General features: G+C 45.9%; 1 pseudogene; it reads right to left on the reverse strand.

The window, feature by feature from the left end:
• The window catches only part of LOC149979419 (uncharacterized), a 34,886-nt pseudogene extending 16,652 nt beyond the window's left edge, over positions 1-18,234 (reverse strand).
• Positions 18,235-18,861: the final 627 nt, after the last annotated feature.

Genomic DNA, 18,861 nt, shown 5'->3' on the forward strand with positions numbered 1-18,861 from the left:
TGTGTGTGTGTGTGTGTGTGTGTGTGTGTGTGCGTGTGTGTGTGTGTGTGTCTAATTCTGGCGCGGGAGTCAGAAAGTTAGGTGAGTGTGTGTGTGTGTGTGCATGTCTGTTCCGAGTCCCAGTCTGTCATCTACACAGTACTTAGTTAGTTGACAATATGCACCCTTGTACATGATTGACTGAGCTCTGGTTGGCTGGGTGTGTCCGAGGGGGTTGGCTCAACATATATATGGATTATGTTGATTTATGGCCATTCAATTCACATCACGCAATTCATTTTTATTGATCTATTGGTAAAACAATTTAATATTATGCAACAAAGAAACCACAAGATTCAACCATTCAGCGGTAATGTGTGTAGTTCTGATATGAATTCCATTGCATTCTTTGCATTTGTCTCAGAAAGGCTCGACTTAAAATGCCAGTATATGACAATGTGCATACATATTTGTGATCTATATTGAGTATCTATCTATTCGTTCCACCCTCTTCACCTGGTCTGCTCTTATGAACCTGTGTTATCTACTGCTCTGCCCTAACCCATCCTCCAAGGTAACAACCTGTGTTCTCTGCTGCTCTGCCCTAACCCATCCTCCAAGGTAACAACCTGTGTTCTCTACTGCTCTGCCCTAACCCATCCTCCAAGGGAACAACCTGTGTTCTCTACTGCTCTGCCCTAACCCATCCTCTAAGGTAACAACCTGTGTTCTCTACTGCTCTGCCCTAACCCATCCTCCAAGGTAACAACCTGTGTTCTCTACTGCTCTGCCCTAACCCATCCTCCAAGGTAACAACCTGTGTTCTCTACTGCTGTGCCCTAAACCATCCTCCAAGGTAACAATGAGGGTGTCAAGATACATGTCAATCATCTCAATGAGGAGGGGCTCCAACGGAGACGAGCCAATAGGAGACATGAGGCCATGAGAGCACATTGGATTGGTCGTGAAACTTGCATGGTTCTGTACTCCACTCCCCCATTATCTTCTTCAACTCTGCCTGGTAAATTGAACACATGATTGCAATGTGATGTTAATGTCAATAGGCGCTTTGCATGAAAAAACATGTCATGTGCACAGATCTCAAGTTTAGTTTAGCCATTGCCTGTCCATCCGTGTCTGAGTGGGTTTATGGTTGTGTCTCTTTTTGATCCAGGTTGTCTCACCAGACCTAGTAACAGTTCCTTACCACAAGCTCTGTGTCTGCTTCTAGATCCCACAGTTCCTCTCCTCCTTCCTCCTCCTCCTCTTCACTGGAATCCTGCATATAAAACAGGGCCTGTTCGTACTCTTGTCGTACAACGGTGGCCTTAGAGTGCACTTTGAGCCACAGACCTAGGTTGAGAGGAAACACCACCGATACTCAATGCCATTTTCTTGATCACACAGGCCTGCAATTGACTGATTTGATATTTGAGAGTCTCATAGCACTTCTTCAATACTGTGAACAGTATTAGGTCATTATGTCTCACCTGCCTCACCCTCAGCATTCTTTCACCTGCTGTCTGAACCTCAACATCGACTACAGGTTACACCCTCTGCACGTCAAGCTGAGAGATGGATGGAGGAGGAGAAAGGATGGATGGGGAAGAAGAGAAGGGTGTGATGCTGTTGGAGAAGAAAGGGATGGAGAGAAGGATAAGAGAGAAGGAGGGATAGACGCCTTTTGCCCATCTGTGATAATACAGAGGACTGAATATTCTATGAAAGATTTTTCATTAGTGCTCCTAACTTATTGGCGGTGGCTGTGCTTGTATGAAACACCTGTTGGACAAGAGCCTCTTGGCTCTACACACAGTCTTATTTCCATCATAATGACAGATGGAGGCTGCCTCATTATACCCATTAAAAGAGGCGCTACCGTGGGCAAACAGCCGAGTCCATGCTGGGTTAGAGTACCAGAAAGTTCCATAATCACAGGGTCAATATTACTCATTAATCCACTAAGGGTTAAGGTTGGGATTTTGGGACCCCTCTAAGAAAGGTAGTCAGACACCAAGACTGGAGGCCGCTGTGTAATAGGGTGAGCTGGTGTAAATGCATCCGAGGGGGTGTAACACACAAATGTAGGAGCTGGATTTGGTGGGTAGAAAACTGCACTTATGATGACACTGTTAACAAAGGTGTGCTGATTGGTCTATACACTATTAATGGTGTGTTAGTCACCAGACAGAGTCCCAGGGGAGTGACGCAACAAACTGCTGAGACTGTCTCTCTCTTTGGTAATTACACGTAATTACTCAGTAACTAATAACTAATTTCACACAGACTATAGCCAGTATCAATTCACCAAAACTGATCTTATCAGCATCATCATACTCATGTTAGCCTATCATCATCATACTTGTGTTAGCCTATCATCATCATTATACTCATGTTAGCCTATCATCATCATCATACTCATATTAGCTTATCAGCATCATCATACTCATGTTAGCCTATCAGCATCATCATACTCATATTAGCCTATCAGCATCATCATACTCATATTAGCCTATCAGCATCATCATACTCATGTTAGCCTATCAGCATTATCCTACTCATGTTAGCCTATCAGCATCATCCCACTCATGTTAGCCTATCAGCATCATCATACTCATGTTAGCCTATCAGCATCATCCCACTCATGTTAGCCTATCAGCATCATCATACTCATGTTAGCCTATCAGCATCATCATACTCATGTTAGCCTATCAGCATCATCATACTCATATTAGCCTATCAGCATCATCCTACTCATATTAGCCTATCAGCATCATCATACTCATGTTAGCCTATCAGCATCATCATACTCATGTTAGCCTATCAGCATCATCATACTCATGTTAGCCTATCAGCATCATCATACTCATGTTAGCCTATCAGCATCATCATACTCATGTTAGCCTAGCTTACCTTTCTGTCTCCTCCAAATCAAATGTATTTATATAGCCCTTCGTACATCAGCTGATATCTCAAAGTGCTGTACAGAAACCCAGCCTAAAACCCCAAACAGCAAGCAATGCAGGTGTAGAAGCACGGTGGCTAGGAAAAACTCCCTAGGAAGGCCAAAACCTAGGAAGAAACCTAGAGAGGAACCAGGCTATGTGGGGTGGCCAGTCCTCTTCTGGCTGTGCCGGGTGGAGATTATAACAGAACATGGCCAAGATGTTCAAATGTTCATAAATGACCAGCATGGTCCAATAATAATAATCACAGGCAGAACAGTTGAAGCTGGAGGTGGACTGGGGACAGCAAGGAGTCATCATGTCAGGTAGTGGTGGCATGGTCCTAGGGCTCAGGTCCTCCGAGAGAGAGAGAGAAAGAGAGAATTAGAGAGAGCATACTTAAATTCACACAGGACACCGGATAAGACAGGATAAGTACTCCAGATATAACAAACTGACCCTAGCCCCCCGACACATAAACTACTACAGCATAAATACTGGAGGCTGAGACAGGAGGGGTCAGGAGACACTGTGGCCTGAGGAGGAGGGTCCTCCATGCTGTCACTCATGGTCGACCAATCAGAGTCAGATCAGAATGTGCAGTACCTGTAAACAAAACATGATGTCAGATATTTGGTTATTTCTAATCTCATTCCCAGACACTTCTGCCCAAAGTTGTTCAAAACCTGACTTTCTCTGGAAAACAAATGACTATCTCTCTCTCTCTGACTCTTTCTGATAATTTATGAGTCCTTCATAGACAGCATTCTGTAAAAGTTTTGCATTGTAAATGGCCCCTATAGACCACTATATAAAGGTAAACCTATTACGCCTCATGCTAGTGTAACCCCAGTCTACTTGATGTGTAATTTAACACACCTAGCCATGTAAGACTGTATCAGGTAGTTCACCTTTGTCAAACACACCATGAATACGTTATATTAGGATATCTTCATTATGTGTCTGTTCTTGTCAGCTGTATGCACCGGATACAATGATGTGAAATGCTCATGACTGTAAAAAATCATAACATTACCATGTCGAGGTGAGGGAAAAGGTTAAGGAAAATTGGAAAATGACTTCCTCCTTCTCACTGTTTCCAATGGTAACACGCACAACCAATCATAGAGACTTCTGAAGTGAACATCGTCCTTTTGTCTCTCTGCTGCATGTTGCGGGTCGCAGACGATGATTTATATATACATTGGTTGCAGCAAGTGAGTTGAACCTAATATTTTAACAATAAAATGTATGCTATTATATAGCCTCTATACTTTATAATCTCTATACAGGCCTGGCCTGTCAACTCTGGATTAAAGCATCTGTTTAATGTTTAGAGGAACAGTCTATAGACTGGAACAGCCACTGCATCTAGCCAGCCCAGTGAACTACTTCATGTGTGCCATAAAGGTCCAGACCTCTTGTCACAGACTAGAGAGCCTTCACTTATGTTCCTGCACCATGATGGCATGAACGATGGAAACAAAAAGCAAAACGGTTTATAACCATGTAACTACATACAGTGCCTTCAGAAAGCATTAACACCCCTTGACTTATTACACATTTTCTTTTGTTACAGCCTGGATTCAAAATGATACCCCATAATACCCCATAATGACAAAGTGAAAACATGTTTTTTGTAATTTTAGCAAATACTTTGAAAATAAAATACAGAAATATCTCATTTACATAAGTATTCACCCCCCTTTGGAATAAAACTCCAAATGGAGCTCCAATTTCCTTTGATTATCCTTGAGATGTCACTACAACTTGATTGGAGTCCACCTGTGGCCAATTCAATTGTTTGGACATGATTTAGTAAGAAACACACCTTTCTATATAAGGTCCCACAGTTGACAGTGCATGTCAGAGAAGAAACTATATCAAGTCCAGGGAACTATCCGTAGATCTACGAAATAGATTTGTGATGGGGCATATATCTGAGGAAGGGTATAAAACTATTTATAGAGTGTTGAAAGTTCCCAAGACCACAGTGGTCTCTGTCATTGGGAAATGGAACTACCCAGACTCTGCTTAGAGCTGGCCATTTGACCACACTGAGAAACTGGGCAAGAAGGAACTTGGTCAGGGAGGTGACCAAGAACCCGATGACTACTCTGACAGAACTACAGAGTTCCTCGGCTGATATTTGAGAAACTGCCAGAACAGTCTCTACAGCACAACACTAATCTGGGCGTTATGGGAGAGTGGCCAGACAGAAGCCACTCCTGAGAAATAGGCACATGACGGCATACCGGGAGCTTGCAAAAAGGCACGTGATATACTCAGAGAATAAGGCAAAACATTCTGTGGTCTGCTGAGACAATATTTTTACTCTTTGGCCTGAATGCAAAGCACTATGTCTGGAGAAAACCAGGCACAGGTCATCATCCGTCAAAAATCATCCCTACCATGAAACATGGTGGCGGCAGCATTATGCTGTGGGGATGGTTTTCAGCAGCAGGGACTGGGATACTGGTAAGGATAAGAGGAGGATAATGGAGCCAAATACAGGCAAATCCTTGATGAGAACCTGCTTCAGAGTGCAAACGACCTTAGACTGGGGCGAAGATTTATGTCCCAACAGGCGAATGACCCCGAGTATACGGCCAAAATAATGCTGAAAAGACTTCAGAACAGGAATGTGAAAGTCTTTAAATGGCCCAGCCAAAGCCCAGACTTAAATCTCATTGAAAATCTGTAGAACAACTTGAAGATTGCTGTTCACCGCTGCTCCCCATCTAACTTAATGGAGCTTGAGAAAATATGCAAGGAAGAATGGGGAAAAATGCCCAAATCCAGATGTTCAAAGCTGATATAGACATACCTAAGACAACTCAAAGCTGATATTGACATACCCAAGACAACTCAAAGCTGATATAGACATACCTAAGACAACTCAAAGCTGATATAGACATACCCAAGACAACTCAAAGCTGATATAGACATACCTAAGACAACTCAAAGCTGATATTGTCATGTTGTCTTGTCTCTGTCCTTTCCCTTCACCCTGTCTCCCTCTGCTGGTCGTGTTAGGTTACCTTTTCTCCCCCGCTTTCCCCCAGCTGTCCCTTGTCTCCTCTAACTACCCATTCACCCCGTTCCCCACCTGTTCCCTTTTTTCCCTCTGATTAGGTCCCTATATCTCTCTCTGTTTCTGCTCCTGTCCTTGTCGGATTCTTGTTTGTTTGTGTCATTCATGCCTGAACCAGACTGTCGTCATGTTTGCTGTAACCTTGTCCTGTCCTGTCGGAATCTGCCGGTCCATCTGAGCCTACCTATGTTTGGTAATTAAAGAAGCTCTGTTTAAGTTGATTCGCTTTTGGGTCCTCATTCACGCACCGTAACAGAAGAATCCGACCAAGAATGGACCCAGCGACTTCGGATCCTCTCCACTCAGCCGTCGAGATCCAGGGAGCGATGCTAGGCAGACACAAGCAGGAATTGTCTGCTGCTCGACATGCCGTTGAGACCCTGGCCACCCAAGTCTCCAACCTCACAGAACAGGTTCACCATCTCCGCCTCGATCCACCGGCCACTTCCAGGGCTTTCGAATCTCCGGAGCCCAGAATCAATAACCCGCCGTGTTACTCTGGGGAGCCCACTGAATGCCGCTCGTTCCTCACCCAGTGTGATATTGTGTTTTCTCTCCAGCCCAACACTTACTCCAGGAGCACTGCTCGTGTCGCCTACGTCATATCTCTCCTTATTGGACGGGCTCGTGAGTGGGGCACGGCAATCTGGGAGGCAAGGGCTGAGTGTACTAACCAGTATCAAGACTTTAAGGAGGAGATGATACGGGTTTTTGATCGATCTGTTTTTGGGGAGGAGGCTTCCAGGGCCCTGTCTTCCCTATGTCAAGGCAATCGATCCATAACAGACTACTCTATTGAGTTTCGCACTCTTGCTGTCTCCAGTGGCTGGAACGAGCCGGCCTTGCTCGCTCGTCTTCTGGAGGGTTTCCGCGCAGAGGTAAAGGATGAGATTCTCTCCCGGGAGGTTCCTTCCAGCGTGGATTCCTTGATTGAACTCGCTATTCGCATTGAGCGACGGGTTGATCTTCGTCACCGAGCTCGTGGAAAGGAGCTCGCGCTCTCCGTCGCCTCCCTCTCCGCATCACTACCATCTTCCTCTGCCGGCTCGGGTGCTGAGCCCATGCAGCTGGGAGGTATCCGCATCTCGACTGAGGAGAGGGAACGGAGAATCACCAACCGCCTCTGTCTCTATTGCGGTTCCGCTGGTCATTTTGTCACTTCATGTCCAGTAAAAGGCCAGAGCTCGTCAGTAAGCGGAGGGCTACTGGTGAGCGCTACTACTCCTGTCTCTCCTTCAAGATCCTGCACTACCTTGTCGGTCCATCTACGCTGGACCGGTTCGTCAGCTTCCTGCAGTGCCTTAATAGACTCTGGGGCGGAGGGCTGTTTTATGGACGAGACCTGGGCTCGGGAACATGACATTCCTCTCAGACAGTTAAAGGAGCCCACGGCCTTGTTCGCCCTGGATGGTAGTCCTCTCCCCAGGATTCAGCGTGAGACGCTACCTTTAACCCTCACTGTTTCTGGTAATCATAGTGAAACCATTTCTTTTTTAATTTTTCGTTCACCTTTTACACCTGTTGTTTTGGGCCATCCCTGGCTAGTTTGTCATAATCCTTCCATTAATTGGTCTAGTAATTCTATCCTCTCCTGGAACGTCTCTTGTCATGTGAAATGTTTAATGTCTGCTATCCCTCCTGTTTCCTCTGTCTCTTCTTCACAGGAGGAGCCTGGTGATTTGACAGGGGTGCCGGAGGAATATCACGATCTGCGCACGGTGTTCAGTCGGTCCAGGGCCACCTCTCTTCCTCCACACCGGTCGTATGATTGTAGTATTGATCTCCTTCCGGGAACCACCCCCCCCCGGGGTAGACTATACTCTCTGTCGGCTCCCGAACGTAAGGCTCTCGAAGATTATTTGTCTGTAGCTCTTGACGCCGGTACCATAGTCCCCTCCTCCTCTCCCGCCGGAGCGGGGTTTTTTTTTGTCAAGAAGAAGGACGGGTCTCTGCGCCCCTGCATAGATTATCGAGGGCTGAATGACATAACAGTGAAGAATCGTTATCCGCTTCCTCTTATGTCTTCAGCCTTCGAGATCCTGCAGGGAGCCAGGTTTTTCACTAAGTTGGACCTTCGTAACGCTTACCATCTCGTGCGCATCAGGGAGGGGGACGAGTGGAAGACGGCGTTTAACACTCCGTTAGGGCACTTTGAATACCGGGTTCTTCCTTTCGGCCTCGCTAACGCTCCAGCTGTCTTTCAGGCATTAGTCAATGATGTCCTGAGAGACATGCTGAACATCTTTGTTTTCGTTTACCTTGACGATATCCTGATTTTTTCACCGTCACTCCAGATTCATGTTCAGCGCGTTCGACGTGTCCTCCAGCGCCTTTTAGAGAATTGTCTTTTTGTGAAGGCTGAGAAGTGCACTTTTCATGCCTCCTCCGTCACATTTCTCGGTTCTGTTATTTCCGCTGAAGGCATTAAGATGGATCCCGCTAAGGTCCAAGCTGTCATTGATTGGCCCGTCCCTAAGTCACGCGTCGAGCTGCAGCGCTTTCTCGGCTTCGCGAACTTCTATCGTCGTTTCATCCGTAATTTCGGTCAGGTGGCAGCTCCTCTCACAGCCCTTACTTCTGTCAAGACGTGCTTCAAGTGGTCCGTTTCCGCCCAGGGAGCTTTTGATCTCCTCAAGAATCGTTTTACATCCGCTCCTATCCTTGTTACACCTGACGTCTCTAGACAGTTCGTTGTCGAGGTTGACGCGTCAGAGGTGGGAGTGGGAGCCATCCTTTCTCAGCGCTCCCTCTCTGACGACAAGGTCCACCCATGCGCGTATTTTTCTCATCGCCTGTCGCCGTCGGAACGTAACTATGATGTGGGTAACCGCGAACTGCTCGCCATCCGGTTAGCCCTAGGCGAATGGCGACAGTGGTTGGAGGGGGCGACCGTTCCTTTTGTCGTTTGGACTGACCATAGGAACCTTGAGTACATCCGTTCTGCCAAACGACTTAATGCGCGTCAGGCGCGTTGGGCGCTGTTTTTCGCTCGTTTCGAGTTCGTGATTTCTTATCGTCCGGGCTCTAAGAACACCAAGCCTGATGCTTTGTCTCGTCTCTTCAGTTCTTCAGTAGCCTCCACTGACCCCGAGGGGATTCTCCCTGAGGGGCGTGTTGTCGGGTTGACTGTCTGGGGAATTGAGAGGCAGGTAAAGCAAGCACTCACTCAAACTCCGTCGCCGCGCGCTTGTCCTAGGAACCTTCTTTTCGTTCCCGTTCCTACTCGTCTGGCCGTTCTTCAGTGGGCTCACTCTGCCAAGTTAGCCGGCCACCCTGGCGTTCGGGGTACGCTTGCTTCCATTCGCCAGCGTTTCTGGTGGCCCACCCGGGAGCATGACACGCGTCGTTTCGTGGCTGCTTGTTCGGTCTGCGCGCAGACTAAGTCCGGTAACTCTCCTCCTGCCGGCCGTCTCAGGCCGCTTCCTATTCCCTCTCGACCGTGGTCTCACATCGCCTTAGATTTTGTCACCGGACTGCCTTCGTCAGCGGGGAAGACTGTTATTCTTACGGTTGTCGATAGGTTCTCTAAGGCGGCTCATTTCATTCCCCTTGCTAAGCTTCCTTCTGCTAAAGAGACGGCACAAATCATCATCGAGAATGTTTTCAGAATTCATGGCCTTCCGTCAGACGTCGTTTCGGACAGAGGTCCGCAATTCACGTCTCAATTTTGGAGGGAGTTTTGCCGTTTGATTGGGGCTTCCGTCAGTCTCTCTTCCGGCTTTCACCCCCAGTCTAACGGTCAAGCAGAACGGGCCAATCAGACTATTGGTCGCATCTTACGCAGTCTTTCTTTTCGCAACCCTGCGTCTTGGTCAGAACAGCTCCCCTGGGCAGAATACGCCCACAACTCGCTTCCTTCGTCTGCGACCGGGCTATCTCCTTTTCAGAGTAGCCTCGGGTACCAGCCTCCGTTGTTCTCATCTCAGTTCGCCGAGTCCAGCGTCCCCTCCGCTCAGGCTTTTGTCCAACGTTGCGAGCGCACCTGGAAGAGGGTCAGGTCTGCACTTTGCCGTTATAGGGCGCAGACTGTGAGAGCTGCTAATAAGCGTAGAACTAAGAGCCCTAGGTATTGTCGCGGTCAGAGAGTTTGGCTCTCCACTCAGAACCTTCCCCTTAAGACGGCTTCTCGCAAGTTGACCCCGCGGTTCATTGGTCCATTCCGTATCTCTCAGGTCATTAATCCTGTCGCAGTGCGACTTCTTCTTCCGCGATATCTTCGTCGCGTCCACCCGGTCTTCCATGTCTCCTGTGTTAAGCCCGTTCTTCGCGCCCCCGCTCGTCTTCCCCCCCCCCCCCCCATCCTTGTCGAGGGCGCACCTATCTACAGGGTCCGTAAGATCTTGGACATGCGTCCTCGGGGCCGTGGTCATCAGTACCTAGTTGACTGGGAGGGGTACGGTCCTGAGGAGAGGAGTTGGGTTCCCTCTCGGGACGTGCTGGACCGTGCGCTGATTGATGATTTCCTCCGTTGCCGCCAGGTTTCCTCCTCGAGTGCGCCAGGAGGCGCTCGGTGAGTGGGGGGGTACTGTCATGTTGTCTTGTCTCTGTCCTTTCCCTTCACCCTGTCTCCCTCTGCTGGTCGTGTTAGGTTACCTTTTCTCCCCCGCTTTCCCCCAGCTGTCCCTTGTCTCCTCTAACTACCCATTCACCCCGTTCCCCACCTGTTCCCTTTTTTCCCTCTGATTAGGTCCCTATATCTCTCTCTGTTTCTGCTCCTGTCCTTGTCGGATTCTTGTTTGTTTGTGTCATTCATGCCTGAACCAGACTGTCGTCATGTTTGCTGTAACCTTGTCCTGTCCTGTCGGAATCTGCCGGTCCATCTGAGCCTACCTATGTTTGGTAATTAAAGAAGCTCTGTTTAAGTTGATTCGCTTTTGGGTCCTCATTCACGCACCGTAACAGATATAGACATACCTAAGACAACACAAAGCTGATATAGACATACCTAAGACAACTCAAAGCTGATATAGACATACCTAAGACAACTCAAAGCTGTACTTTCTGCCAAAGGTGCTTCTAATAAGTATTGACTCGGGCATGTGAATACTTAGGGAAATTAGATATTTCTGTATTTCCTTTTCGATAAATTTGCAAAAATGAATAAAAACATGTTTTCGTCTTGTCTTTAATGGTTATTGTTTCTAGATGGGTGAATTCAGGCGATTACACAAGAAAATGTGGAATAAGTCAAGGATAATGAATACTTCTGAAGTCACTGTACATGTGGTGGTGGCCTAGCATGTATCAACAACAGGGGTGTGGTGGACTTTGAATCGATATCTCTTCGCTCAGAATAACAGAGAGGGTTTTCATAATAGACCATTTAACTGTAGGCTAAAAACGTACATTTGGTATGAGAGTCACATCCCAGTCTCAGACTCACAGCATCCATACAGTATGTATTGTTTTCCTCCCAGACAACCCCCCCAGCACACCGGTGGGCTATGAGATGAGCTATGACTTTGCTCTCCTGGCTCTGTGATGCAGGTCCGCTGTGCGTGTGCAGACTGGGGATGACCAAAGCACTTTACATAATCTCAGTTTCTCTCTTTCTCTCTCTCTCTTTCTCTCTCTCTCTCTCTCTCTCTATCACCTGTCTGCTCCTCTCTCTTGCAGACATGTGTTTCTCTTTCTCTCACACCACGCCCCTGTCTATACTGCACACACACATTCTCTTTTTCTCACACTCAGATATACACACTCTCTCTTTCCCATTTCTGCTGCCATTGTTTTTCCTTTTTGGAGTATTTTCTTTTTTGCTGCCATAGTGAACACTCTTAGACTGAATTTGGAATGCTGTATTACTGTCACTTGTGAGTACACTGTATCTGTGTACTTTGTGTGTTTGTGACAACAGGTCACAAGAGTTTCACCACCTCAATGTTGGGTGTCAGTTGGAGATCAGTAGATTGAATTGACAAACCTTCCGATTCCAAATTAGAAGCCATTGAACTGGTTCCTAAGGGGATCACTGGAACAACAGGTATAGTCCCAGGCCATCAATCATCATCTCAGTCGGGTATGAATGGCTTGTGTTTCAGCTTAGGGGAGATGGTGGCAGCTTTGATGGTGTGTGTTGTTTAGGAGTGTTTACATGGATGTTGACTGTGGGGTTGTCCTCTCCTGCTCTTAGTGGAGAGCACACACATACTGTAGGCCATTTATTAAAAAAACACAGTTACAAGATACCACTACCAGTCATGCAATGCTCAACATGCACACATATTTACAGAATTCTCAAGCATTCCGTTATTATTGTATTAACAAAGGACGCCTTTAAAAGACTAGGAAATCTAGAAGTAGCCAAAGCAGCTGATCCTGGCTTTGACGTGTTTGCCCTCTCCTTGTGCTCTTGGTACTGTGACTGACCTCCCAACTGAAGATCATAAAACTGCAGGAAAGAGAGAGAGAGGAAGGAAGGGAAGGCTGGTTGGAGTGAGAAAGAGAGAGACAGACAGGGAGAGAGAGAGAGAGAGAGAGAGAGAGCGAGAGCGAGAGGGAGAGAGAGGCAGAGAGCGATAGGGAGAATGGGGAGGGAGCAAAAGAGACATAGGTATGGGTGAGACATAGAGAGATAGAGTAGGAGCGGGTGAGAAGGACAGAGAGAGTTGTGTGAAAGAGATGGAGTGAGGCAGAAGAGTGACAGAGGCTGTGAGTGAGGGAGATGTGAGAGTGAGGCGTGGAAAAAGTGTAACAAGACTGAGACAGCATACGGTGAAGAGGATATGAGGAGTTGTGAGAGAGCGAGGGAGAGAGAGAGAAAGGAGATGGTAGAGAGATTGAAGGAGTTATTAGAGAAAGAGAGGAAGGAAGCCTGTGGGTTGGTGTAGAGGAGTAGGGTGAGGTGTGGCCTCATATCGCTGGTTTATGAGCATGTGTTCACTGTGATTTACACCCGTCTGACTGCAGAGGGACAGGAGTAGGCCTGTGCATGGGAGAGAGAAAAAGGAAGAGAGAGAGAGAGGGGAAAAGAGAGAGGCCCTAGACTCCACAGACCCACGCCTTAAAGTTAATGAAAAAGCAGCTTTCAACCAGCCAGTCCCTGTCTCTGTCACTAACCATAATGATAAAGCTTTGGAGCACCTTAAATTCAATTTTTGCTAAAAAGGCAAACTCAGCTCCATCATTCATAGAATCAGATGGCTCATTCATCACAGAAACCACTGATATTGCCAACTACCTTAATGATTTTTCATTGGCAAAATTTGCTAACTTAGACATGACATGTGAGCAACAAATGCCGACGCTACACATCCAAGTATAACTGAGCAAATTATGGAAGACAAGCATTGTAATTTTTAATTCACTCGAAAAGTGAGTGTGGAAGAGGTAAAACAATTTTAGTTGTCCATCAACAATGAAAAGCCACCTGGGTCTGACAACTTGGATGGAAAATTACTGAGGATAATTGTGGACGATATTGCCACTTCTATTTGCCATATCTTCAATCTAAGCCTACAAGAAAGCGTATGCCCTCAGGCCTAAAGAGAAACAAAAGTCAATCCGCTATCCATGAATAGTAAAGTCCCCTTTACTGGCTCAAATAGCAGGCCAATCAGCCTGTTACCAACCCTTAGTAAACTTTGTGAAAAAATTGTTTGACCAGATGCAATGCTATTTTACAGTAAAAAATTGACAACAGACTTTCAGCACGCTTATAGGGAAGGACATTCAACATGCACGGCACTTTCACAAATTACTGATGATTAGCGGAGAGAAATTGATGATAATGTTTGTTAGTATTCAGTGTGGCTTTTGACATTATCGATCATAGTCTGCTACAGTATGGTTGATAAAGAGTTATCTGTCTAACAGAACACAGAGGGTGTTATTTAATGGAAGCCTCTCCAGCATAATCCAGGTAGAATTCATAATCCAGGAATTCCCCAGGGCAGCTGTGTAGGTCCCTTACTTTTTTTTTCTATGTATGTGGATGACTCAACACTTCACACATCAGCTACTAGATCAAGTGAAATTACTTCAATACTTACAAAGAGCTGCAGTCAGTTTCAGAATGGTTGGCAATAAATAAGTTAGTCCTAAATATTTCAAAATCTAAAAGCATTGTGTTTGGGTCAAATAATTAATTAAACCCTAAACCTCAACTAACCTCAATCTTGTAATGAATAATGTGGAAATTGAGCAAATTGAGGTTACAACTGCTTGGAGTAACCCTGGATTGTAAACTGTCATGGTCAAAACATGTTAATGCAAGAGTAGCTAAAATGGGGAGAAGTCTGTCCATAATAAAGCGCTGCTCTGCCTTCTTAACAACATTGTCAACAAGGCAGGTCCTACAGGCCCTAGTTTTGTCACACCTGGACTACTGTCCAGTCGTGTAGTCAGGTGCCACAAAGAGGGACTAAGGAACATTGGCTCAGAACGCCAGCATGGCTGGCTCTTAAATGTATACGGAGAGCTAACATTAATAACATGCATGTAAGTCTCTCATGGCTCGAAGTGGAGGAGAGATTGACTTCATCACTACTTGTTTTTGTAAGAAGTGTTGACATGCTGAATGCAAACGGGCGTCTGTTTAAACTACTAGCACACAGCGCGGACATCCAGGCTTACCTCATATGACATGCCACCAGCGGTTTCTTCACAATCCCCAAGTCAAGAATAGACTATGGGAGGCGCACAGTACTACATAGAGGCATGGCTACATGGAACTCTATTCCACATCAGGTAACTGATGCAAGCAGTAGAATCAGATTTAAAAAACAGATAAAAATACACCTTATTGAACAGCAGGGACTGTAAAGAGACACACACACAGGCACAGACCTGCTGTTTTCACATTAGCTAGCGTGTCTGCTTATCAGTGGAGTCTGGGGCCTCTTTCTCTCAATCCAATCCTTAGCATGACATTTCTCTCTCTGTCTCTCTCTCGCTCTCTCAATCCAATCCTTGGCATAACATTTCTCTCTCTCTCTCTTAGGGCTGTACAGATCCAATCCAAGTCAGTTATAGTGTTATGTATGATCACTGCAGCTCCACTAATTGCTCCTGAGCCACCGTGGCAGAAGATGCTTCAGATAATGGACAGGGGTCATAGGTCATGGGGGTCAAAGAGGACTAGACTGCGTGTGGAGGCAGTCAGCTTTGCAGGAAATGCTGTGTTTGCCAATAGTCCGAAGTTGCTCTCTCTCCTTTTGTATGCATTGACCTTGTAAGGAGAAGGTCCGTTGTGTGGGCTTAAACCATAATGTTTTCAGATGTCTTCTCCTTTTAGATCAGTTCAGATTAAGGAGAGGAAACAAGGAGAGGAAGCCACTTCAGACTATTCTATTGAGATACGCCCTGGACCAGGTTACTTCATTCACTGAAGCCTCCTCAGGCCTCATTATTTTGCTTATGGTTTGAAGGAGAAGCTCATATAGAACCCAAAGCCCCCTCAAGTGTGTCTCTGATTGGTGGGGCTGTTTGCCTCTGTTGTTTCATTGGCTTGGAGAGGCTTCTATGGAGTAACCGAAGCAAATGACAGCTATTTTAAGTGACATTACCACAGTTACATCAACCTACCCTGGGACCTGAAGTACTGTCACCCCCACCACTTACCACCACAGCTCAGGGTTTTGTGGTATAGCTTTTGACAGGTGCTGCCTCAGAGATGACAGCCATTTACCTGTACTAGTGCACTACATTTGACATCCTATTCAGGGCCATAAGCAGGGTTTAGTTTAGGAACCACTGTTAGTTCGGGAACCACTGTACCAACCTCTCTTACTGCTTCCTTCCTCTCTCTGTGTCTCCTGTGCTTCCTCCTGCATGCATTGCAGCCTGGCTCAGCCTCACCACTCAGCACCACATCATTGTCTGTCTCAGTATCCTACTCTTTGTAAAGTAAGGTTATTATGAGAACCTAGTAGCGTATTTTTTGCTCCTGCTGAGGTAGACTCCGTTTAACGTTAGCTTCATACTTCATTCTTCTAGCTGGCTAAGTAATACTAGCCAGAACCGTTCAATGTTACTGCAATAGAAGTCTCTGCCAGCAGCTAGCCACCTTACTGACTGACATATCTATAAACTACTATTTGTTCAGTCATTCTCCGAGAGTCGGTTTTTGTTTGTTTGGGGGATGTCTGTAGTACGTCGACCGGCATCTCACATCCGCAGTGTCTCTATTCACCTACTTGAGCTGACTGCGAGCTAAGGTAGTTTGTTTTATGTCTCAGGACCTTGGCCTGTGCCGTGAGAGGGCGGAGCTGGCCGTTTGAAAGAGTGTTGAATGCGCTGTTATAAAGGAAAATCCAGGAGGCAAATCCGGGGAATGCAGGTGAACATAGCGAACAAATCACTGTTCATTACTCCACTTGTTCGCAAAGAGGCAGGCGCGATTAAAACTCAGGTCAAGAATATAAGCGTTCTGAGCTTTGATCAACACTGGGAGCATTATTCAGCTGTTGAACCGTATTTTCTTTTCTTTATTGTGTACAATATACACTACCGTTCAGAAGTTTGGGGTCACTTAGAAATGTCCTTGTTTTTTAAAGAAAAGCACATTTTTTGTCCATTAAAACAACATCAAATTGATCAGAAATACAGTGTAGACATTGTTAATGTTGTAAATGACTATTGTAGCTGGAAACAGCAGATTTTTTATGGAATATCTACATAGGCGTACAGAGGCCCATTATCAGCAACCATCACTCCTGTGTTCCAATGGCACGTTGTGTTAGCTAATCCAAGTTTATCATTTTAAAAGGCTAATTGATCATTAGAAAACCCTTTTGCAATTATGTTAGCACAGCTGAAAACTGTTGTTTTGATTAAAGAAGCAATAAAACTGGACTTCTTTAGACTAGTTGAGTATCTGGAGCAACAAAGGGTTCAATTACAGGCTCAAAATGGCCAGAAACAAAGATCTTTCTTCTGAAACTCGTCAGTCTATTCATTGACTCTGTATTGGTACCCCCCTGTATATAGATAGTCTCTCTATTGTTCATTTACTGCTGCTCTTTAATTACTTGTTACTTTTATCTCTTATTCTTTTCCGTATTCTTTTTTTAAACTGCATTGTTGGTTAGGGGCTCGTAAGTAAGCATTTCACTGTAAGGTCTTCACCTGTTGTATCGGCGCGTGTGACTAATAAGATTTGATTTGATTTTGATTTGCACACTCTGGCAGTCGCTCAACCAGCGTCATGAGGTAGTCACCTGGAATGCATTTCAATTGACAGGTGTGCCTTGTTATTTTGTCGAATTTCTTTCTTTCTTAATTCGTTTGACCCAATCAGTTGTGTTGTCACAAGGTAGAGGTAGTATACAGAAGATAGCCCTATTTGGTAAAAGACCAAGTCCATATTGTGGCAAGAACAGCTCAAATAAGCAAAGAGAAAAGAAAGTCCATCATTACTTAAAGACAAAAAGAGTCACGTTGTGTGAAGGATCGGGCGCAGGAATGTGTAATAGTTTTTTAAATTTCTTTACCCAAAATTACAGCGTGCCATGTAAAGGCACGAGGACAAAGACCAAACAAACACGTCACAAAATCAGGCTTTCATGGTCGAATTGCTGCAAAATAAACACTACTAGAGGACTCCAATAATAAGAAGAGACTTGCTTGGGCCAAGAAACACGGTCAATGGACATTGGACTGGTGGAAATCTGTCCTATGGTCTGTTGAGTCCAAATTTGAGATTTTTGGTTCCGTGTCTTTGAGAGATGCAGAATAGGAGAACAGATGATCTCCGCATGTGTGGTTCCCACCGTGAAGCATGGAGGAGGAGATGTGATGGTGTGGGGTGCTTTGCTGGTGACACTGTCAGTGATTGATTTATTTTGAATTCATGGCACACTTAACCAGCATGGCTACCACAGCATTCTGCAGCAATACGCCATCCCATCTGGCATGCAATTAGTGGGACTAACTCATTTGTTTTTCAACAGGACAGTGACCCAACACACCTCCAGGCTTTGTAAGGGCTATTTGACCAAGAAGGAGAGTGATGGAGTGCTGCATCAGATGACCTGGCCTCCACAATCATCCAACCTCAACCCAATTGAGATGGTTTGGGATGATTTGGACCGCAGAGTGAAGGAAAAGCAGCCAACAAGTGCTCAGCATGTCATACTGGAGTTGCCTGGAGGCCATGCAGTTATACTGGAGCTGCTTGGAGTCCATACAGTCATATTGTAGCTGCCTGGAGGCCATGCAGTCATACTGGAGCTGTCTGGAGGCCATGCAGTCATACTGGAGCTGCCTGGGGTCCATACAGTCATACTAGAGCTGTCTGGGGTCCATACAGTCATACTGGAGCTGTCTGGAGGCCATGCAGTCATACTGGAGCTGTCTGGAGTCCATGCAGTCATACTGGAGCTGTCTGGAGGCCATGCAGTCATATTGGAGCTGTCTGGAGGCCATGCAGTCATACTGGAGCTGTCTGGAAGCCATACAGTCATACTGGAGCTGCCTGGAGGCCATACAGTCATACTGGAGCTGCCTGGAGGCCATACAGTCATACTGGAGCTGTCTGGAGGCCATACAGTCATACTGGAGCTGTCTGGAGGCCATGCAGTCATACTGGAGCTGTCTGGAGGCCATGCAGTCATACTGGAGCTGTCTGGAGGCCATATAGACAATCAATCAATCCAATTCTCTAAAAATATTAGCTATTAGATATGTACATGAAGGCAGGGTAAAGTGACTAGGCATCAGGATAGATAATAATAAGAATAAGGAAAATAACAGAGTAGCAGCAGCATGTGAGTGTAAATGTGTGTGTGTGTGTGTGTGTGTGTGTGTGTGTGTGTGTGTGTGTGTGTGTGTGTGTGTGTGTGTGTACTGTATGTTTATATGGCATCGGTATGCTTATGTATGTTATGTGTTTATGTGCATGTG

The sequence above is a fragment of the Oncorhynchus mykiss genome, chromosome 12, assembly GCF_057628025.1.
Source record: "Oncorhynchus mykiss isolate SJ-2025 chromosome 12, ASM5762802v1, whole genome shotgun sequence".
Lineage (NCBI taxonomy): Eukaryota > Metazoa > Chordata > Actinopteri > Salmoniformes > Salmonidae > Oncorhynchus > Oncorhynchus mykiss.